The 24,523-nt window shown below is 42.1% G+C and overlaps 1 protein-coding gene across 6 annotated transcripts in view; it reads right to left on the bottom strand.

The window, feature by feature from the left end:
* Positions 1 to 24,523, bottom strand: part of pitpnm2 (phosphatidylinositol transfer protein membrane associated 2) — a 148,633-nt gene that overhangs the window by 108,411 nt on the left and 15,699 nt on the right. For all 6 annotated transcript variants that reach the window (XR_004415752.1, XR_004415753.1, XR_004415754.1 and 3 more), the window contains exon 2: positions 20,221 to 20,327. The gene's annotated coding sequence lies outside the window, so the exon portion shown is untranslated. The remainder of the gene's footprint in view (positions 1 to 20,220; positions 20,328 to 24,523) is intronic.

Below are 24,523 nucleotides of genomic sequence, written 5' to 3'. Positions count from 1 at the left end.
CCACAGATGCCGTCTGATCCACTGAGTTCCTCCTGGGAGTTATCGGGTTGTCTATGAGATGCTATCTAAGAAAGGTTACTTTGTACTTCCCAATGGAAGGAACACTTTTGAGAATCTTCTTGGACCCTTACATAAGCATCCTTAACTCCAGTTCTCAGCCACCTCTCCCCAATCAGCATAGTCATATTGTGACCAATATGCTAAAAGGCCAATGATAACTAACACCTCAGGAGCTGGAGATCTCTGCTGAAGTTCTAAAATACAGCAGCAAGGAAGTTTAATCGCAACTCCACAACCTGCCAAACTGCACCTGGGAAGTGATCTTAGAGACACTGTAATCGTGAACATCTTCAAGAAAGGAGGCTAACATGATTCTTTTCTTCTGCTATCCCAACAGTGACCATTCACTACATGGCCCATCACCATTTACAAGGCACAGGCTCAAAAAATGTACAAACTGGAAACCTCATATTGAATACAGAAAATGCCAGAAACAGCACGTTACGACAGCAGCTCAGCAGAGAATAACAGAGTTAACCTTTCAGCTCCAACGTTCCAAGAACCGTCAGAAGAAGAGATGAAGCTATTTACAGCACTTCCTGTTTCCATTTCAAGAATCACAATGTTCACCATTGCTGAACTGTTATATGATCAATTCACTTATTCTCTGCTGTCTTCAACATCTAACTGTAATGAATGGCCTTTCTAGAATTGAGAACATCTTGTTATTCTTTTCAACCTTTTTTATAAATTGTGTTATTAGTCAGCACTACAGGTTGTAAAACTAAGATGCAAAAAAAGAGAACGGAGAAACATAAAAGTCTCCAGTTGCTTCAAGGATTGTACGGTGTGAATCATGCAACTACAGTTGCTTCATATATTCTGGTGCCACCGTCAAATGTCACCATTTGTCTTGTTTATTCTCTGAAACTTTCAGCTAACATTTAATTGAACTTCGCAGTGGGTTGAACAGCGACTACTGATCAATTATTTCCTAAAATTCAAAGATGAAATTGCTTAGGCAAACAGAAGCTTAATGCTGTTAAAACTACAATTGTGACGCAATGTTTCTCCACAAAATAGCCTCACTTACGAAAGCTCAATTTATACATTAATAAGACTCTGTCAGAGATTAAAAATGTCAATGTATTTAGCAGAATGCACAAGATACAAGAAGACACAAGAGGTCACAGTTACAACAAGTCACAACAGGAAAGCCACAAACTGAAATAAACTGTCATGCTTAGGTGATGATTATGACTCTGTGTTCACAAATAGAGCAGAAACCAAACGCACTGGACAAGAATGGCAGACAAAAATGCTGGAGAAACTCAGCGGGTGAGGCAGCATCTATGGAGCGAAGGAAATAGGCAACGTTTCGGGTCGAGACCCTTCTTCAGACTCTTGGACAAGAATGGCAAGCACTTCTCAAAATTAGCTTTTTGCCACCAGGGCCAGACCAATCACTCCATCAAAACAACAGGTGAATTGTTCATTTCAACTGACAGTTTTCTTTCTCTGGAGCTTTGGAGCCGAGGAAAAACCTGATAGTTTATAAAATGATGAGAGGCCTAGGAAGATAATGTCAAGAATATTTTTTATTTAAGAATTTACCTCTTTTAGGCTATTTCACTCCACCTAGTATTTAAAATTGTCAAAGGGAAAATATCCAAAGGAAACCTGGGAAATATGGCTGAGGAAGCAAGGGGTGAACACAACCTTGTCCTTCTCAACACATCCCCCAGAAAGATGATCAACAGCTCGTTACCAGGCATCCATATCAGCAGCAACCTAACCTGTTCCCTTCACACTGATCCCGTGATCAAGAAAGGCCAGTGTATTCGCTTTCTTGAGCATACGAGAAGATCTGGCATAGCCACAGCTACAGATAGAAGGTATTCTGACAGGCATCTCAGCCTGGGATGGCAACTGCTCTTGATTGCCTAAACATGCAGAGTGGTGAACACAGCCCAGTCCATCACGGGCTCATTACTGCCTTCCATCCAGTCCATCTTCACTGTTTAGTTTGAGCCCTACGAACAGTGGGGGAGAATCTTGCTGATTAAATGCCACTGCAGATGCCATAGAAGTCAGTCGCGCGTGCAGATCGAACGCGGCCTGCAGCAGCATGGTACAGCGGTGGAAGTCACCAACAGCATCGGTGGCAAGGCCAACCCCTACATAATATGATTAGTTTTAATCTGCAATTTGAGAAGGAGAAGGTTAAATCGGAAGTGGCAGTGATGCAGTTGAACAAAGGGGACTATGAAGGCATGAGAGGGGAGCTGGCGAAGGTAGACTGGAAAGGGATCCTAGCAGGAATGACGGTGGAACAGCAATGGCAGGAATTTATTGGCATAATCCGGAAGACGCAGGATCATTTCATTCCAAAAAGGAAGAAATATTCTAAGGGGAGTAGGAGGCAACCGTGGCTGACAAGAGAAGTTAGGGATAGAATAGAACTAAAAGAAAAGATGTATAACACAGCAAAGAGTAGCTGGAAGCCAGAGGATTGGGAAACTTTCATAGGAGAACAGAAGGAAACAAAACAGGCAATAGGGGCTGAAAAGATGAAGTACGAAGGGAAGCTGGCCAGGAATATAAAGAAGGACAGTAAAAGCTTCTTTCGATATATTAAGGGAAAAAGAGTAGCAAAGTCAAATGTGGGTCCCTTGAAGGCAGACACGGGTGAAATTATTATGGGCAACAAGGAAATGGCAGAAGAGTTGAATAGGTACTTCGGATCTGTCTTCACTAAGGAAGACACTAACAATCTCCCAGATGTACTGGAGGACAGAGGATCTAAGGGGGTAGAGGAACTGAAAGAAATGTTCATTAGGCGAGAAATAGTATTGGGTAGGCTAATGGGACTGAAGGATGATAAATCCCCTGGCCTGATGGTCTGCATCCCAGGGTCCTCAGGGAGGTGGCTCTAGAAATAGTGGGCGCATTGGTGATCATTTTCCAATGTTCAATAGATTCAGGATCTGTTCCTGTGGATTGGAGGATAGCTAATGTTATCCCACTTTTCAAGAAAGGAGCGAGAGAGAAAACGTGGAATTACAGACCAGTTAGCCTGACTTCGGTGGTGGGAAAGATGCTGGAGTCAATTATTAAAGAGGTAATAATGGGGCATTTGGATAGCAGTAAAACGATTAGTCCAAGTCAACATGGATTTATGAAAGGGAAATCATGCTTGACTAATCTTCTGGAATTTTTTGAGGATGTGACAAGTAAAATGGATGAAGGGGTGCCAGTGGATGTAGTGTATCTAGACTTTCAGAAAGCCTTTGATAAGGTCCCGCACGGGAGACTGGTGACTAAAATTAGAGCACATGGTATTGGGGGGTGTTGACATGGATAGAAAATTGGTTGGCAGACCGGAAGCAAAGAGTAGGAGTGAACGGGTCCTTTTCAGAATGGCAGGCAGTGGCGAGTGGAGTGCCGCAAGGTTCGGTGTTGGGGCCGCAACTGTTTACCATATATATTAATGATTTGGAAGAGGGAATTAGGAGCAACACTAGCAAGTTTGCGGATGACACAAAGCTGGGTGGCAGTGTGAGCTGTGAAGAGGATGTTAGGAGGTTGCAGGGTGACCTGGACAGGTTGAGTGAGTGAGCAGATGCGTGGTAGATGTAGTATAATATAGATAAATGTGAGGTTATCCACTTTGGCGGCAAAAACAAGGGGGCAGATTATTATCTCAATGGGGTTAGGTTAGGTAAGGGGGAGGTGCAGCGAGACCTGGGCGTCCATGTACTGAAGTCACTGAAAGTTGGCTTACAGGTACAGCAGGCAGTGAAGAAAGCTAATGGAATGTTGGCCTTCATAACAAGAGGATTTCAGTATAGGAGTAAAGAGGTTCTTCTGCAGTTGTATAGGGCTCTGGTGAGACCACATCTGGAGTATTGTGTACCGTTTTGGTCTCCCAATTTGAGGAAGGACATCCTTGTGATTGAGGCAGTGCAGTGTAGGTTCACGAGATTGATCCCTGGGATGGCGGGACTGTCATATGAGGAAAGATTGAAAAGACTAGGCTTGTATTCACTGGAGTTGAGAAGGATGAGGGGGGTTCTTATAGAAACATATAAAATTATAAAAGGACTGGACAAGCTAGATGCAGGAAAAATGTTCCCAATGTTGGGCGAGTCCAGAACCACGGGCCACAGTCTTAGAATAAAGGGGAGGTCATTTAAGACTGAGGTGAGAAAAAACTGTTTCACCCAGAGAGTTGTGAATTTATGGAATTCCCTGCCACAGAGGGCAGTGGAGGCCAAGTCACTGAATGGATTTAAGAGAGTGTTAGATAGAGCTCTTGGGGCTAGTGGAGTCAAGGGATATGGGGAGAAGGCAGGCACGGGTTATTGATAGGGGACGATCAGCCATGATCACAATGAATGACGGTGCTGGCTCGAAGGGCCGAATGGCCTCCTCCTGCACCTATTTTCTACGTTTCTATCACCAGAGTGCCACCGCCAGGACAACAGGTCTTCAAGACCAAGGAAAGTATTTTTCAGAACTTGATACTTGAAAGGTATAAGATTGTGCCGGAAACATGGCAACTCTTTGTGTACTGCCTCAGAAGAAGTGTCCCAGCCCAGAACGTCACCTATCCATGTTCTCCTAATATGCTACCTGACTCACTGAGTTACTTCAGCACGTTGTATCTTCTTTTTGTACTGGATTTTACTGGATTGTATGCAAAGGGCCATCAGGATAGTTAATAATGTAGGATTTCGTGAACACACCAACTCTCTGTTTTTAAAGTTAAATGCCTTGAAGTTTATGGATCTAGTAGAATTTAATACAGCACAAATAATGTATAGAGCAAGAAATCTGTGGGGTGAAATTGTGGAATGATTTGGATGTGGAACTCAAGCAAAGCACAAACATTACTCATTTTAAGCGAAGTGCAAAAAAATTAAAATTATTTTCCAGAGGTATAAGAATGAGGAAGGGCTATGATGGCAGTTACATTCTAGTTTATTGACACAGTGTGATATTCGCCTTGTACATAGAATTTGAATAATTGTTTATAAACTGTATATGTATGTTTGCGTGCGTGTATATGTGTATGTATCTATGTGGCTTATGTAGGGATATATGTATGTATGTATGTATGTGTGTGCACATATATATATATATATATATATATATATATATATGTGCAAATGAGATAAAGTTTGTGAATTAATTGATGAGTAGCGGAGACGGGGTAGGAATAAATAAGTGTATACTTCCTCCTACTCCTTTTCGAGCATGTAAAATTTAATTTGTGATGTTTATGAGAAGTTATTCAATGTTGTTTATGGTTAATTTCATTTTATTGTTATTTTGCTTTGTTTTTTTGTTTACCTTGTTCGAAATAAAATATATACATGAAATACAAATGTCCTTTAATTCTGAGGCTGTGACCTCTAGTCCTAGACTCTCCCACCAGTGGAAACATCCTCTCCACACCCACTCTATCCAAGCCTTTCACTATGTTTCGGGGTCAAGGAAAGAGCGTTCACGTCGCGACCCTGTTTCCACCAATCTTTCCACCACCACCACGCACAAGAAGCACAAGAAGCGACAAGACAGACACCATTGTACGCAGATGCCGAGAAGTGTATTCAGCTCTAGCTGAACACTTCTAATCTTGCGTGTGGACTCGATAAGAAGAAGAAGACTATGTTTCAATGAGGTCCCCCCTGTTAAATCTGCTTCTCCCTCCATCCTTTGAAGAAGGGTCTCGACCCGAAAGGCCATCTATTCCTTTTCTCCCGAGATGCTGCTTGACCCGCCGAGTTACTCCAGCTTTTTGTATGTCTCCCTCCATAGATGCTGTCTAACCTGCTGAGTGCTGCCAGCATTTTCTGTTTTAATTGCACTTTTAAGAAAGTGAACAAGCCGTTCAATGTGCTTCAAACCCCATCACCGTTTTATTGTGGCATACGTATATTTTCAATTTGCCATTTAAAACATAAATAAATTGGGCTATCTATTATCCCAGTGCACAAAAGTAATACCCTCACAAAGCAAACATTGTAATTCTACCAGGATGACATGGGACTAATGTACTGATTGCAATATCAGATACAAAATACCGAACACTTAACAAGCTGAACCATGGCCGCCATTTCTTCAGTGGTTCACTATATCCAATTTGCATCATACATTCTATTCTGGGGGAAATCGCGAAGAAATACAATTAAAAAATATAATTCCAATCAATGTGATCAGATGACAGAACATCTCGTGTAACTCATACCAAGTCAAGAGAAGGTCAAATCTCTGTAGACTCTGACATCAGTGTGTGGGTTGACTTCAGCCTCTGCTTGCTGTGTGGGCCAACAGACGGCCACAGCTCTGGCTCTACCCAGTGTGCACTATGCCCAGGCAAGGTGAGAGGAATGCCTTTAGCTATATTGCCATGGCTTTGAACAGGGAAATTATCCTGTCATTGGGTGAGAGATATTACCCAACTTCCCTCCTGAGATATTTCGGGAACAGTTCAGAATCTCACGTAGGACATGATCACTTGACGCATTGTAAGAAATTCCAGCACTGAGTATTACAATCATGTTCACAAAAAGCATCCCGTGCAAAGGCTGCAATGAAACTTTGTGCACTATTCCACTCCAGGTTGCTGGCAACTGCTGAGTTGTTCAGCTTTCTTCAAATCCTGCAAGCGGTTGGTTCAGACATTAAATATGCTGTGACAATTCAATAAGGGGCCATCATGTGGTCATTATCAGAACTCCCATTTTAACCCACATACCATAATCTTGACGGAACTAAAGAAAGAATTGAGCTGCAGTCCATTCTTCACATATAGATGGCCCTTTAACTCTTTTAAGTTCAGGTAACAGGCAACATTCAATTCTGATTTTAATTTTCTGAACTAAATAAAGCCATGTACAACAGCTACAAATGATGGATATATAGTTTAAAAAAAGGCTAAATTTAATGTATTGCTTTATCTTAAATATCCATTTGATAGTTGGTAAAATATCTGGCAAAAAGCAAATCTTATCTGTCTCACTTCCTGTACACAAATTGCAAATGGGTGCAGATTGTTGCTGAAAGATAAAGTTTATTAACAGACAAACATGTAACCTGGGGTATTTAAATTCACTTCAAGATTACATAGACACAATAACTAAAACTGAAATAGAAATAACCTACAAATTCTCTTATAGAACAAGAAATTTCTCCCAGCACAGCTGAAAAAAGGCATCGACAACACAAACCTTCCAGTGAACCAATGATACATTTGAATACCACAGAGCTTTCAGTCAATCTCTGATAGACTTAAAGATACCAAAACTAAGAGAGCAAAAAATGTCTCGATTGAAATTTTCCAGGGAATCTGAGCGTTTTCCTGGATGGAGTTCTGCTCTCCGAGGGATGCTAATAATTTAATTGGCTGGTTCTAAATGAAAAATCATAAGTAGAGATCCATTAACCTTATCTGGTTTGAACTAAAATATTTTTTTAAACGTTAAATTTCATTATTTACTTCATGAATCTCCAGATTTCAGCTCAGCCAAGTTGCACCTGTCCTCCATTATTTACTCAAATTTTAATATGTCCTCATATTGGAATGATTCAAATGCTTTCCAATTAATCTTATTAGTCACTATTGCATTTTCAATAAGCACAATTCATATTATATATCTAATCCATTGTGTGGAGAGCAAGTTATTTAGATGTTTGACTTGCTATCATGATATATTGTGAGAGACCCACAGAAAAATCAACACGTTTAATTGCAGCCAGAATATATTCTGGCTGTGGTAGGATAAACAAATTACCTTTTTAACATATTTGAAGCCTTGGTTACTCAAGCATCGTCAAAGGTTTCTTAGGGAATGGGGGATGTTTCCCATTATCCATCTCCTGCCGGCTCTAAGCACACCATTACTCTTCCATTACTTACAGCTCACCAGAGCTATACAAACAGGCAAACGTATCACTTCGATACAAACGCCACATTCAGAAATAAATAAATGTCTCTCCCGGAACCGTGAGACGAGTTCCCATGGAGAAAGAAGCTGTTCAGAAAGCGAGAGCGCTACAATATGCAAAGGAACAACGACTAATCAGCACCACCACACTTCTCACTGCAACTAGAACCTTCCCTCAGCTCATCGGCTGTGACTGCATGCATGATCTGTTTCCAAAGCCAATCAACAAGGCATGCAGCTGCTTCAAATGAAGGAGCTCCTCCCCCATATATATATATATACTGATGCCCTACAGTTAAAAGCGTCTCACATAGGCAGACATTGAGTCCTTCATTTAAAGTGAAAGATAGAATAATGGAGATAATACTGCCGATTTATTTCTGGAGATGATTTACTCTGACAATGCTCAAACACTGTCCTTGGAGGGCCATATCCCGCCTTCGGCTTACTGATAACCAGCAAATAGTCCACAATTGACCATCCCTATCTGCACTTAACTGCAGCGGCAGCAGTCTGCACAGCATGCTCCAGAAGGGGGCTGCATTGGGCAGACCTGCTCCACGTACAGGCCCCACCCCTAGAAAAGCAGACAACTAACAAGCTAGACCCACAGGCTTGTACACTGCCACAGGGTCAAACGATTTTCTACCATCCCAAACATTAAATATGACCGACTTTCCACAAATTACACCAACATCGCTTGGTTTATTCTTCCTGCAATGGGCCGACCAATACTGCATGCAACACTAAGTGCAGCTGAACCAAAGTTTTATAAAGCTATAGGACTTTTTGACTGTTATGTCCTCATCATTCACAACACCACCAAGGTTTGTCAGGGGAGGCCCTAACAACGAGGAACAATGGAGGAAGAGACTGACTTTGGTGCCTTCCCACACAGTGGGAAACTTTGATTCTGCTGTGTGGAGATGTTTTATGTTAGATTCTATAGTGTGTGTTCTTTATACCCTTTCAGGCTTAATCCCTCCCTTTACCACCTCCAGTTTAAATTCCAGTTGGAATATTTTGGAGGACCCAAGAACCAAGAACCAAGAATCTGCAAACTTATTCATCATACCACCAACATTCATATCCAAATCATTAATGGACTTAAGATTCAATGGCAATTGGTAACACCAATCCCTGTGGCACATCATTGGTCATAGTCATCCAATCCAAGCTGATGAGAGGATGGTTCAGTTGCCTGATTACAGCTGGTACGAAACAGTTCCCGAATCTGGAGGTGTGCGTTTTCAAACTTCTTTACCCCTTGCCTGATGGGAGAGGGGAGAAGAGGGAATGACCAGTGCGAGACAGGTCTTTGATTATGCTGGCAACCTTGCCAAGGCATCGTGAAGTGTAGACGGATTATAACAGGTAAATAACATTCATTCTTAGAAAACATTTATGTTAAACTTGGATGCACTTTGTTACTCAATTTTAAACATCTAATGGATACACGTAAAAAGCTGGAGTAACTCAACAGGACAGGCAGTATCTCTGGAGAGAAGGAATGGGTGAAGTTTCGGGTCAAGACCCTTCTTCAGACTAGTTAGGGATAAGGGGAACGAGAGATATAGACGATGATGTAGCGAGATAAAGAACAATGAATGAAAGATATGCAAAAAAGTAACGATGATAAAGGAAACAGGCCATTGTTAGTTGTTTGTTGGGTGAAAACGCAAAGCTGGTGCGACTTGGGTGGGGGATGGATAGAGTAGAGGGAATGCCGGGGGCTACCTGAAGTAAGAGAAATCAATATTCATACCACTGGGCCATAAGCTGCACAAGCAAAATATGAGATGCTGTTTTACCAATTTTCCTCCAATCCAGCCTCACTCTAACAATGGAGGAGACTTAGGACAGAAAGGTCTGTGTGGGAATGGGAAGGAGAATTAAAGTGTTTAGCAATCGGGAGATCAGGTAGATTCAGGTGGACTGAGCGAAGGTGTTCAGCAAAACGATCGCCACCCATTCCTTCTCTCCAGAGATGCTGCCTGTCCGGCTGAGTTACTCCAGCTTTTTGTGTCCAGCTTTAAACCAGCATCTGCTGTTCCTTCCTACTCAGAGATATACAAAATGATAAGTTAGGATAGATAAGGTAGATAGTAAGATGCATTTTTCTCCACAATAAGGGTATCTAAAACAAGAGAAGAAAGAAGGGTTTTAGTTTAGAGGTAGAACAGTTCTATTTGAAGAGGAGTTTTCCACACAGAGATGAATTGGAACCTGGTTTACAAAGCCTGAGGAAGTGATGGACGCCAGTACGCTCACAATATTGAAGCAGTATTTAAACAAGCACTTAGGTCGCTAAGGCATGGGAAGGCAGGTAAATCAGATTAGTATAGATAAGTGCAATGGTCAGCATGGGCATGGTGGACTAAACGCCTCTCTACGATTCCATGATAGCATTTTATTTTCTCCATGTTCCCATCAACTCCCCCCAGATTTTACCATTAGGTTCATTATACATACAATTCACACTAATCAATTAACCAACCAATCCACATATCTTTGAGCCATGTGGTTAAAATGCTGTACCCAGAGGAAGCCCAAGCCATCAAAAGCAGAATGTTTTTTTTGTCAATACAAACATTGATGAGTCTTGTCATCAACAGGGATACACACAAAATGCTGCAGTAACTCAGCGGGACAGGCAACATCTCCGGAGAAGGGTCTCGACCCGAAACATCAACTATTCCTTTTCTCCAAAGATGTTGCCTATCCCGCTGTGTTACTGCAGCATTTTGTGTGTATCCCCGTTGATGACTGGTGCTCGGCTTTCGCCGGCACTGAGAGGGTTAACCGACAGCCACTGGATAAGGTGAGAGATGCAGCTGGCAGTCCCCGGCCCGTCGGGAGTTGGAGCAGAGTTGAGCTGGAGTTAGTGCTTCTTCTCTGCGCTGGCTGTAAGCCTGGGGCCGGTGTCCCGTCATCCCAGGGTTACCCCGGACATCTTTGGCCGCCCCGGGACAGGGTCGGGACACTCAGAAGGGGACTGGGACGGTCCAGTAACAATTCAACAGCGCTTACAGCGACAGGGACCCGGGTTCGATCCTGACTACGGATGAAACGCAGATCTGTACACACGCAGCAGCTCAGCTGCCGAGAATGTCTCTCCGCTGGACCAGTCTCTCCCCCTGTCTCCTACTCGCATCTGCCCCCTCTCTCTCGCTGTTACTCTCCACTCTTCCACTACCTGGCACCCCCGTTCCTCAGATTAAATATCTTTTTACACATCAATTATGAATAAAGATAAGAAAATGTAAATATAAGTAATATTTTCTTATAGGGTGATTTCACGAAAGGTCACTGGAGCATAGATCCTCACCCACGTGACCGCAAAATCCAACTGGGGTACAAGCGTCACTTCCGGTACATGTTAGTGATGCTGAAAACGCGCACTTTCACACCCGTTAAAAACCGCGAGTTTTAAGAGTGAAAAATCCATCAGTAAAATTGCAAAATCGCCCATGGTTCTCAGGTGGGTTTTAACATGCAAAATGAAAACTGACAATTATCCCATTCCTTAGCTTGCATCTGAGTAAGATTTATTTCAAAACTCATTGATAGTTTACGATTATTTAAATGGTAAATGTAGCTTCAGAAGCGTTTTCATTTTGCATGTTAAAACCCACCTGAGAACCATGGGCGATTTTGCAATTTTATGGACGGATTTTTCACTTTTAAAACTCGCGGTTTTTAACGGGTGTGAAAGTGCACTTTTAAAACGTTTCATATAACAAATGAATAAAGATAAAACGTCAATAATGCCTTACTTTTGATGAAATGCAGCGAGCAAACGCGATAATTCCCGATATATTCGATCTTTATATCTCCACGGCGAATGTCCGCTAACCACTTCCGCTGTTTTTGCCCCTTCAGCTCCCTCTTGTATTTACCTTCGTTTTTATCTATCTTCTGGACTGTAAAGTTAGATAACTGTGTCTCACGGTCACCCCGACTGGCACAGTTATTTACAGCTCAAAAACGGGCCGTTTTCGCGGTTTTTAACGGGTGTGAAAGTGCGCGTTTTCAGCATCACTAACATGTACTGGAAGTGACGCTTGTACCCCAGTTGGATTTTGCGGTCACGTGGGTGAGGATCTATGCTCCAGTGACCTTTTGTGAAATCACCCTATTCCAGTAGCAAACACATTAAGGATTAAATGAAAATAATAAATTCTTAAACTTTTTGAATATCTCATATTTGCAGATTAATGAAATGAACTGGAACTGTGTAAGTCGTGTGTGAACAGCAGAACAAGAAAGGAAGCTATTGAGTTGACAGAATTCTAGATGAATTCATTGGTAGAATAGTTAACAATTGATACACAGTTTATACAGCCGCTTTGCTTTTTCTTTATCACAAATGACATTTGACAAATCCCATGTTTAAGAAAGAACTCCAGATGCTGGGAAAAGGTAGAAGGTAGCCAAAAATGCTGGAGAAACTCAGCAGGTGAGGCAGCATCTATGGAGCGAAGGAATAGGTGACGTTTCGAGTCGAGACCCTTCTTCAAACTGATGTGGGGGTGGGGTAAGAAGAAAGGAAGAGGCGGAGACAGTGGGCTGCGGGAGTACCACAGGATAGTGGGGTGGAGCTGAGACCAAGGTCAGGTCAGGTTGATTTTATTGAAAGATGGAGCAGGCTGGAGTGACCAGATAATCTATCTTCTGTTTTATTTTAACGATTACTTCTTGGCTTTCTGTCTCTTGGCCAGTCAGCTTTAGCTCCATAGATTTTGCTACTGTTGTTACATACACTGCGTTAGATGACCTCTGAATGCCCAAGAACACGGCAGCTGCAAAACCTCCATCAACTGTCAATGGGGGAGCACTTTCAGACCAGTGGACAGAATTCTATTTTTTTTAAATAGTTATGGAAAGATGTAGGATTGGTCCACTTAGTCCTCGCTGCCCATGCTTATCACATGCCTTCTCTTTTACTTGACCAGAGCCTGGATTAACTTGCTGTCCAGGGTTCCCACTCTTGCCCTTCACTATAAGAGGAACATGTTGGCCCTGAACTCGTGCTATCTCCTGACTAAACACCTCCCATTCACCGACGTCCCTTTAGCAATTAGCCTCCCCCTATGAACATTTGAAAACTCATGTCCAATACCATCAACATTTACCTTACCACAATTTAGGACCTAAGGCAACCCTATCGTTTTCCCTAACATTTTTTAAACATAAAAGAATTGTGGTCACTGGTCCCAAAGTGCTGTTCCCCTAACACTTCAGTCACCTATCCTGCTTTACTTCACAAAAGGATCTCAAACTCTCCCAAGCTCCTGTCGAATCTGCCTGATTAGTCCATGGTTTCATTTCTTAACCCTGATAGCTATGAGAAATATTTCACAGTTTAACACAGTTTAACATTGTTCACAGAAACAATAAACACTGATCAAAGATGCAAAGTGCAGGAGTAACTCAGCGGGTCAGGCAGCATTTCTGGAGAACATGGAGAGGAGATGTTTTGGGTCAGGATGCTTCTTCATGTTCTCCTGAGATGCTGCCTGACCCACTGAGTTACTCCTGAACTTTGTATCTTTTTTTAAAATAAACTAGCATCTACAGTTCCTTGTTTCAACAAACACTGATCCCTTGCTACAATCAAATCACAGTTGATTGTTAATAACTTGTGATAACTGTGGCAGAGCTCTAAGTTCACTAACAACACAAGGTTTCCTAATGGAACTGCAAAGTCTAGAGCAACCAGTTTAGCTTTAGTAGAAACGTTTCATGGAAAATGCTTCACAAGACAAGATATTGATTGCATCTATTCGGAAGCGCACACCCTGCTCTCCATCCCAGCCCTTTTTCAAGGTTAAAGTTCACATTCTTTGCAAATATATTAGCACTCAGATCAAATGACCCAGGAGTGGCGGCTACTCATTTGTCTCAATCTAATAAATTCAATTAGCCACATGCGTCTACTGACTAATGCACAGAAATTGCACTTATATTTTCCTTCATTTAGTGAAGTACCATACACAAGCTATTGATCTAAAGATCAGAATGACAGCTATTTCAATATCTGCAGAAACTTGTCTACGCTAATCAAGATGCCTACCTACACCAGGCCCATTTGCCTGCATTCGACCCATTTCCTAACTATTCGCTCCATTGAGTCTATCTCCCCTCCAGGGTATTCCCATCGGATTACTTTGTTGTAGACCTCTTCTCTCTCCCATCTCCATTAATCGCCTGCCCCAACACAAGACAATTCATAATAACCAATTAACCAACACCTTTGGAATGAGAGGAAACCGCCCCTCTTGGAGGAAGTCCACAAATTCAAATGAGGAACATATAAACCTCACATACAGTTTTCAATTTGGGAATAAACCCAACTAGCCAGTTAAAACTGTTTTATCTCAGCAGTGAGAATTATCTTAAATAAGTCAACTTGGTAATAATGGAGAAATCTGTTCAAAGACATATTCATTTAATTTAGCATTGTTGGTGGAGACATTCAATGTGTGCTGGATCAACACTGATGCTTCGATACACAATGAGCATTAGTTGTGGTAGAATGGAAGGGAGGATAAGTGCTACCTCAACAGCATGGTTGGAGGGTTATCCAAGACGAGCTGCCAATCTTTAGTTCCACTTTACCTGACCGGATTCCCACTAATTCCACCAAAGTTGGCAAATCTCCAATTAGGATGTTATTTAGACTGCTCAGTGCCATCATCCTTTACCAATCTAAACCTTAGACCACGGTGATCACTCTCCAGTGATTGTTCTCCTCCTGACACCACCCAAAAAGTTACCTATCCATGTTCTCCAGCGACGCTGCATGACCCGCTGAGTTACTCCAGCACTCTGTGAAACATAGAAAATAGGTGCAGGAGTAGGCCATTCGGCCCTTCGAGCCTGCACTGCCATTCAATATGATCATGGCTGATCATCCAACTCAGTATCCTGTACCTGCCTTCTCTCCATACCCCCTGATCCCTTTAGCCACAAGGGCCACATCTAACTCCCTCTTAAATATAGACAATGAACTGGCCTCAACTACCTTCTGTGGCAGAGAATTCCAGAGATTCACCACTCTCTGTGTGAAAAATGTTTTTCTCATCTCGGTCCTAAAAGATTTCCCCCTTATCCTTAAACTGTGAACCCTTGTTCTGGACTTCCCCAACATCGGGAACAATCTTCCTGCATCTAGCCTGTCCAACCCCTTAAGAATTTTGTACGTTTCTATAAGATCCCCCCTCAATCTTCTAAATTCTAGCGAGTACGCCGAGTCTATCCAGTCTTTCTTCATATGAAAGTCCTGACATCCCAGAAATCAGTCTGGTGAACCTTCTCTGTACTCCCTCTATGGCAAGAATGTCTTTCCTCAGATTAGGAGACCAAAACTGTACGCAATACTACAGGTGTGGTCTCACCAAGACGCTGTACAACTGCAGTAGAACCTCCCTGCTCCTATACTCAAATCCTTTTGCTATGAATGCTAACATACCATTCGCTTTCTTCACTGCCTGCTGCATCTGCATGCCTACTTTCAATGACTGGTGTACCATGACACCCAGGTCTCGTTGCATCTCCCCTTTTCCTAATCGGCCACCATTCAGATAATAGTCTACTTTCCTGTTTTTGCCACCAAAGTGGATAATCTCACATTTATCCACATTAAACTGCATCTGCCATGCATTTGCCCACTCACCCAGCCTATCCAAGTCACCTTGCAGCCTCCTAGCATCCTCCTCACAGCTAACACTGCCCCCCAGCTTCGTGTCATCCGCAAACTTGGAGATGTTGCATTCAATTCCCTCGTCCAAATCATTAATATATATTGTAAATAGCTGGGGTCCCAGCACTGAGCCTTGCGGTACCCCACTAGTCACTGCCTGCCATTGTGAAAAGGACCCATTTATTCCTACTCTTTGCTCCCTGTCTGCCAGCCAGTTCTCTATCCACATCAATACTGAACCCCCAATGCCGTGTGCTTTAAGTTTGTCTACTAATCTCTTATGTGGGACCTTGTCGAAAGCCTTCTGAAAGTCCAGATGTAACACATCCACTGGTTCTCCCTTATCCACTCTACTAGTTACATCCTCGAAAAATTCTATAAGATTCGTCAGACATGATTTACCTTTCATAAATCCATGCTGACTTTGTCCAATGATTTCACCACTTTCCAAATGTGCTGCTATCCCATCTTTAATAACTGACTCTAGCAGTTTCCCCACTACCGATGTTAGACTAACTGGTCTGTAATTCCCCGTTTTCTCTCTCCCTCCCTTTTTAAAAACTGGGGTTACATTATCTACCCTCCAATCCTCAGGAACTACTCCAGAATCTAAAGAGTTTTGAAAAATTATCACTAATGCATCCACTATTTCTGCGGCTACTTCCTTAAGTACTCTGGGATGCAGCCTATCTGGCCCTAGGGATTTATCGGCCTTTAATCCATTCAATTTACCTAACACCACTTCCTGGCTAACCTGGATTTCACTCAGTTCCTCCATCTCATTTGACTCCCGGTTCTCTGCTATTTCCGGCAGATTATTTATGTCTTCCTTAGTGAAGACAGAACCAGAGTAGTTATTCAATTGGTCTGCCATGTCATTGTTCCCCATGATCAATTCACCTGTTTCTGACTGCAAGGGACCTACATTTGTTTTAACTAATCTCTTTCTCTTCACATATCTATAAAAACGCCACCTATCCATGTTCTCCACAGATGCTGCCTGACCCACTGAGTTACTCCAGCACTCTATGAAACGTCATCTATCCGTTCTCCACAGATGCTGCCTGACCTGCTGATTTACTCCAGTGCTTTGTGACCTTTTTTGACACAACGTTCACTTGGCCCACCCACCCCTTTCTTTAATATTCTTGCCTTTCTTTTTCAGCAGAAACATTCCAATCAAAGGTATTCTCCTGACCATATTTCAAATTCTTCTTTCACCCCCACCCCATTCCAATCAACCTGCAATTACCACATCTGCATGTCTCCTCAACCATTCTAGTGCATCGTCAATTAATCTCTATTACTTTCCCTCTGACGTTGCATCTAGTGACCAATTCTTGACAAATTATCATATATCCAGAATAAACTTAATTTGCTCTTCTAACTAAACAAAGGAACAAGGGATTCTGTCCCCGAGACAGTGAGATTCTTCCATCCCTGGTAAGTTAAAATCTTCCTTTATCATACTGTCAATCCAGGACTTTCGGCATCTTTCCCAAACATAAATATTAAATGTCCAGACATGGCCATCAGTTATGACCACAGCCTATTGCCACTGAGCTCTGAAGCTCACCATCTTTATTCAACTGTGACCAGAGGGATATTGTTGGGATCAGTGCTTAAGCCCCAGCTCCTCACACTGGCTGAGGGGAGGAAAGGTTACATTTCCAGGTCTGCTGATGATACAAAGCCAAATGGGATCATGCACGGGCAGGAGGATGTAAAGAAGCTTTAAGAGGGCAAGCCCAAGCTGAGAGTGGACCAGAACGTGAGAGATGCTATGCTTCCACATCATGTGGAAAAATATGAACATCCACTTTGCTGTTCAAAACAGAAAAACAGACTTAAAACAAAAATGGTGAAGGACTCAGTAATCTTCATGCTCAAGTGACAAAGAAGGCAAATTATGTGTTGGTCTTCACTGCAATAAAATGTGGGTACCGGAGGAAAGATACCTTACTGCAATTTGCAAGCTGAGAGGTGCCGAGACGAGTGGGGTGTCAAAAGTTATGGGGAGAAGGCAGGAGAATGGGGTTACGCAGGAGAGATAGATCAGCCATGATTGAATAGTGGAGTAGACTTGATGGGCCAAATGGCCTAATTCTGTTCCTATCACTTATGACCTAAATGAAACCGCACTTGTCCTGCAAATCCCTTCTATGAAAGGATATTCTCGACATTGAGGAATTTTATCGAAGATTCACTCGACCGGTTCTAAGGTTATCAGGTTTGTTGTAAGAGGAAAGACAAAGTATATCAGGTCTATATTTTCTGGACTTTAAAGAAATGCTAAGTGCATTATTTACTACTAGAAGATACTTTGAAGATATGAATAATGACAGCTACAATGAGTACTGTATGTGATTGTGTGTGAATGTGTGTGAGTGATTGGTGGTGGTCGGAGGGGCCGTAGGCACAGATTGGCAGCCACGCTTCCGTCAGTCTGCCCCAGGGCAGCTGTGGCTACAGAAGTAGCTTACCACCACCGAGTGTGACTGAGGAGTGAATGAATAATGCGATGTAAAGCGCCTTGAGTATTAGAAAGGCACTATATAAATCCCATCCATCATTATTATTATTATTACTGGTCTGTCACTTCCATACAGAATATACATGATCCCGCTCCAAGCGCCATTATGCCCAACCTTTCAAAACACATACATTTTGCGTAATCATATACAATCCACAAATAGCATCCGTAATCGTTTAAGAATTACTTGAACATATTAGCTGATGTAGAACATTCCCCACATAATTCTGTTGAAAGGGTGCTATAAAAACATATTTTTTTGAAAAAATGATGCAACTTCTTTCTCTAGAAACTCCAAAATATTTTTTTAAATCATCTCTTTACAACAGTTTGTAAATCTCACAGGGTCTCTCTCAACTGTACAACTTAATTCACTATTAAGTCTATAAAGTGTTCTATAAAGCCAAGCTTGATTTAAGCAGCAACAACAAACATCATCCTCTCATTGTCAATTGAACCAGTTACTAGTTGATCAAATGCAGACACACAATCAGACCACAAGTTCAGCATGTAGATAAGATCAGTATAAAACGTTTAAATGCATTTCCTTTGCAGTTTTGAAAAGGACAGCTAAATAATTGAATTTAAAATGTTCTCACTCTGGAAATACTGCTACTCTCAGTCTCTATGATCAGTGGAGTAATTTAAAAAATGTTTTCTCCTGAGACACGTTATACGAGAAGAACAGCAAAAACACCTGACTACTGCATATAATTTAAGATGGCCACGAGTTACTTATTTCCATAACACAGTTTGTCTTAATCAGCATCTCAAAGTGAACCTCATCTACAATTTGATCAGCATTTGTGCAATTACCAGAACTGGGTTGAGTATTAAATCCCAGTACTTCCCAGAACCTGGTCTGGCTGGTGCAGAGTAGTATAGCTCTTGGGGTATCGATCCACAAAGCCAGGTAAGAGAACAGACGTATAATAATAGATAGGAGATAAAATATCGGGGTGAGCAGGTGTGGGGGTGGAACACAGAGCAAACTAACAGTGTGTGGCTGAAAGAAGCAAGCAAAAGCAACAAAGGGAGTTGTGACAGCTCTGGTGAAGGCAATGCAGCTTAAGAGTAGGTGGCTTGGTGTGACGGAGGTGGATTGTCACAAATGTGGAGGAAAACAAAAACACCAGCAGGAAAACACATTGAATAATTTCAGACACTAAAGGAGGAATGGTTAACAGATGCTGATTATTTTGCTCTGTATTTCAGATGCATTCATTGATATATACAGCCTTCCAGTATACACCTTTTGCAACCTCTCTATTCTCGTCTTCGTGGGCTTGCCTAATCTTCCCTTAAATTGCCTGCATCGCTCTCTGTGGTTCTCATCAAGTAAAGACGTTTCTACTGAATTCCCTATTGGATTGATGAACATTAGATAACACTGATGGCTTCTTACAATTTTGATCACAAGTAAAAACCTTCCCTCTGCTTCCACTCAATCAAAAGCTTTTAAGTTTTTAAAAGCTATTACATAACCCCACAGCTTTGTTTTCTCAAAAGAAGAGGCATGGATTATTTATCATTTCTGCGACCGTATGATCAGGCATATCTGGTAGAAATGTTTATTTCTCCAACTCTTGCTCTATAGTCTGAGAAGTATACAGTTACACATACTAATTAGAATGTTTAGAAAACAATATTAGGTCAACACAATGTGAACATTAATTATATCTAATATTATTTAATGCTGGATCATTTAACGGGGCTGATGTGAGAAATGTCTAAAATCAAGATAGATTTTGTCCATAACAGCAAATTATTAAATCTGCTTTATCACCGTACTTTGTTCAAGCCCGTGTGTGTATTTTGTTGCTTATTCTACGGACAACTGAATTTACTGATACAGCTTTCTGAACATAATGAGTGAACCGCCAAATTTAGATGACATTACTGAATTACTGACATTAAGATGACATTAATCTTTGTAGTCCTAAACAATGAGCTCCTTCTGCTTCCTTTAGCACATTTTTTGAAATGAAGTTGACATGAAAGCTGTAGGTCTTCAGAGTAAAACTGCTTACCCTAGTTGGAAACAACTTTCATTCTGTTTCGAGACACAGGAAGAGGTCAGAGCGGCATCACTAACTTGTCAACGTCACGACAGCTCCCTTGTGTATACAGTCATTGGCTGAGGACATAAAAACAAACACAATGATCGCTTTTGCTCTTACTGTGCAGACCTTTAGACAAGACATACAATCCCAATTCCCCCCCCCCACCCCCCCTGATTTTATTCCCTCTGCACTTGGGATGGTTATTGACCCTATCAACATCTCTTCCAGATGCCATCAAGATACATTCAGATTGCATAGCCTTTGACTTCAAGCTAAACTTCCCTCCTCTTGCTCTTTGTATGTTCTCATCAGTTGCTGGAAGATATTTTGCATGGCAATGTAGACCAAGTTTGCAGTGAGAAAACTTCACAATAGCACTGACACACCTAAACCCACAGCAAATAATGACAATTAATTTAAACTAAATCTCTCTGTTGCCATTCATACTTTAGAATTGTGCTATAGAATCTATATTGTCCATCATTCATAGAATGTGAAATCTACAACAGGACAGTCTACATTCCTCTATTCTGTCTAAATACCTCTTGCTATCATACCTGGTACCACCACCTGGTAGAACAATTGAGACCCGGCATGGGGGCACCGCCGTTAGGGAGGTAGAACAATGGACAACAGGGTCCCGGCATAGGGGGATGGCCGTGAAGAACAATGGTGGACCTGGCATGGGGGCACCGCCGTGAGGGAGGGGGGTAAGAACAAGGGGGAACTGGCACGGAGGAGGGGAGGGAAATTTGTAACTTTGTAAGTGCCCTTATGGGTGACCATTTGCATACTTTGGCACGGTATACAGGCTATATACGGTATAAAGAATTACACTGTTATTTGTCGCCTCTGACAATAAAGTATAAAGTAAAGTAAAGTAAACCTATAGTATTTGACATTCTCACCTTGGGTAATAGACTTTGACTGTCTACCCTATCTATGCCCCACATCATTTTATATACTTTTATATGGTCTCCCAACAAGCTCCCATGTTCCAGAGAAAACAATCCAAGTTTGTCTAAACTCTCCTTAAAGCCCTGTCCCACGGTACGAGTTCATTCAAGTGCTCTCCCGAGTTTAAAAAAAATCAAACTCGTGGTAAGCACAGAGAATGAACGTAGTGGGTACGTCGGAGCTCGGGGACGTCTCTTAGCGGCTCGTAACGCTAACAGCAGGTACTCAGGAAGACTCGCTAACGGCAGGTAAGCACAGGAAGACTCGTGAAGATTTTTTAACATGTTGAAAAATGTCCACGAGAGCCCCGAGTACCGACGAGTGGCCAGTACCATAAATCTCCGAGTTCAAATCAGGGAAAACTCGGGAGAACTCTTGGAATGAACTCGTACCGTGGGACAGGGCATTGACAGCTAATCCTTTTGAACCTCTTACATAGAAACATAGACATAGAAACATAGAAATTAGGTGCAGGAGTAGGCCATTCGGCCCTTCGAGCCTGCACCGCCATTCAATATGATCATGGCTGATCATCCAACTCAGTATCCCGTACCTGCCTTCTCTCCATACCCTCTGATCCCCTTAGCCACAAGGGCCACATCTAACTCCCTCTTAAATATAGCCAATGAACTGGCCTCGACTACCCTCTGTGGCAGAGAGTTCCAGAGATTCACCACTCTTTGTGTGAAAAAAGTTCTTCTCATCTCGGTTTTAAAGCATTTCCCCCTTATCCTTAAGCTGTGACCCCTTGTCCTGGACTTCCCCAACATCGGGAGCAATCTTCCTGCATCTAGCCTGTCCAACCTCTTAAGAATGTTGTAAGTTACTATAAGATCCCCTCTCAATCTCCTAAATTCTAGAGAGTATAAACCACGTCTATCCAGTTTTTCTTCATAAGACAGTCCTGACATCCCAGGAATCAGTCTGGTGAACCTTCTCTGCACTCCCTCTATGGCAATAATGTCCTTCCTCAGATTTGGAGACCAAAACTGTACGCAATACTCCAGGTGTGGTCTCACCAAGACCCTGTACAACTGCAGTAGAACCTCCCTGCTCCTATACTCAAATCCTTTTGCTCTGAAAGCTAACATACCATTCGCTTTCTTCACTGCCTGCTGCACCTGCATGCCTACTTTCAATGACTGGTGTACCATGACACCCAGGTCTCGCTGCATCTCCCCTTTTCCTAGTTGGCCACCATTTAGATAATAGTCTGCTTTCCTGTTTTTGCCACCAAAATGGATAACCTCACATTTATCCACATTATACTGCATCTGCCAAACATTTGCCCACTCACCCAGCCTATCCAAGTCACCTTGCAGTCTCCTAGCATCCTCCTCACAGCTAACACTGCCCCCCAGCTTAGTGTCATCCGCAAACTTGGAGATATTGCCTTCAATTCCCTCATCCAGATCATTAATATATATTGTAAATAGCTGGGGTCCCAGCACTGAGCCTTGCGGTACCCCACTAGTCACTGCCTGCCATTGTAAAAAGGACCCGTTTACTCCTACTCTTTGCTTCCTGTTTGCCAGCCAGTTCTCTATCCATATCAATACTGAACCCCCAATGCCGTGTGCTTTAAGTTTGTATACTAATCTCTTATGTGGGACCTTGTCGAAAGCCTTCTGGAAGTCCAGATACACCACATCCACTGGTTCTCCCCTATCCACGCTTAGTCTTCTACACACTCTCCAAAGCCACCATATCCTTCCTGTAATACAGCAATTTGAAACACACACAATACTCCAGATATAGCCTCACCATCATTTATGCAGCCGCAGCAAGACTTTTTGACTTTTATACTCAATGTTCTGCTGAAGGCAAATACGCTGTATGCCTTCTTTATAATGTAAAAAGGAACTGCAGATGCTGGTTCATACCAAAGACACCAAATGCAGGATGATAGCTGGGAACGTAACGAGGGGAGATCTGGCAACCACGTGTAGGAAGAATGCTGGGGGTCGGGGAAGCAGGTGCAGTGGGGGTTCATTCACAGCAAAGAAGCATCACAAGGATCTGGCAAATCCGGTGCTTCAATCATGCAGGAAATGAAGAGTATTCTACACTGGTCACCTTTTGGATGTTCAAAACAGTGACCGTTTTATCTGGCTATTGCGAATATAGGTCTCAGTCTACATCTAAATCACAATTCAGAAACGCCACTCGATTAACAGTGCCATCATCATATCTATCAAAAACCCCATCTACTTTCAGCTTGGCACAACCAGACCATCTGTCTTGAAAACAACTGCTGGTAATATTCCATTATTACTAATCATAGAACAATTATTCTATTGGTCGTTTTCATAAAAACAAAGATGCCATACTGATTTCTGCCCAGCAATGATGAGCTTTTCACATCTGGTCTAATGTAAGGCACGCCACACTCTATTAATCAGTGGAAGTCAGTAATGTTTCCATGCCAGCAGTTGAGTTGAAAGGACAGTCAGTGCACATGGCAGTGCACGGTTTTGCCTCTGTGCCTCAACACGTGCTCACTGCTGCAAGCCACAGCATTATTGCAATATCACGTTCAATCTTACACCTCATTATCTTTACATTTTCCCAACACTTCCTAAAAGAAACAAAGTTAAATTATATGCTACAGTACGCGTTATGTCATTGAAAAAACAATTGGAATTTCTATTTTAAGATTAATGCTTCTACATTAATTAATTACAGAAAAAACGGGCCCTTGCAAAACTGATTTACATCTATAGACATGCAAACACCCAGCTATGAAATCTCTGGCCATTTCCAGGAAAGATGATTCAATCCAGTCAAAACTGCAGACACCATAGCTACTGAATTGCAAATTAAATGTTGTGAGTAGTTTGAAATAAACATTGAAAAGAAAACAACAAAATGGCATGACTCACCTCCTTCAAGGGACAGAAACTAGAATAATTTCACATGATGGAAAGGTTCAGATGAAAAATATATACCTCACATAAAAATCACTTTTACATCTAGTTGTAATGGTGAAGAAATCCTGTCCTCTGCAGTTGAAGAATTATTCTGCTTCAAATGCAATTGCTTAACCATTCCTTAACCATTACAGTGAAAGCAGTGATGCTTTGTGCCTTGGAGAACAAGTGATTTTCTGGAATCTCAGTCAGCTCACAATCGGAGGGCACCAGCAACTCACCACTTGATCAGATTCCAATGGTGCACAGACTGCAGGCAGCCATTTTGTTTCAAACGAGGTAACAGTATAATGCTGTGTTGAAGAATCTAATATTCCTGATGTGATAGGCTGCCAAACTGCTTCACAGAATAAAATTAAAATGTCATGTTCCTTGGACAGTTT

The sequence above is a fragment of the Amblyraja radiata genome, chromosome 25, assembly GCF_010909765.2.
Source record: "Amblyraja radiata isolate CabotCenter1 chromosome 25, sAmbRad1.1.pri, whole genome shotgun sequence".
Classification (NCBI taxonomy): domain Eukaryota; kingdom Metazoa; phylum Chordata; class Chondrichthyes; order Rajiformes; family Rajidae; genus Amblyraja; species Amblyraja radiata.
Note: the sequence above shows the minus strand (reverse complement) of the source record. Positions and strands in the feature narration are given on the sequence as shown.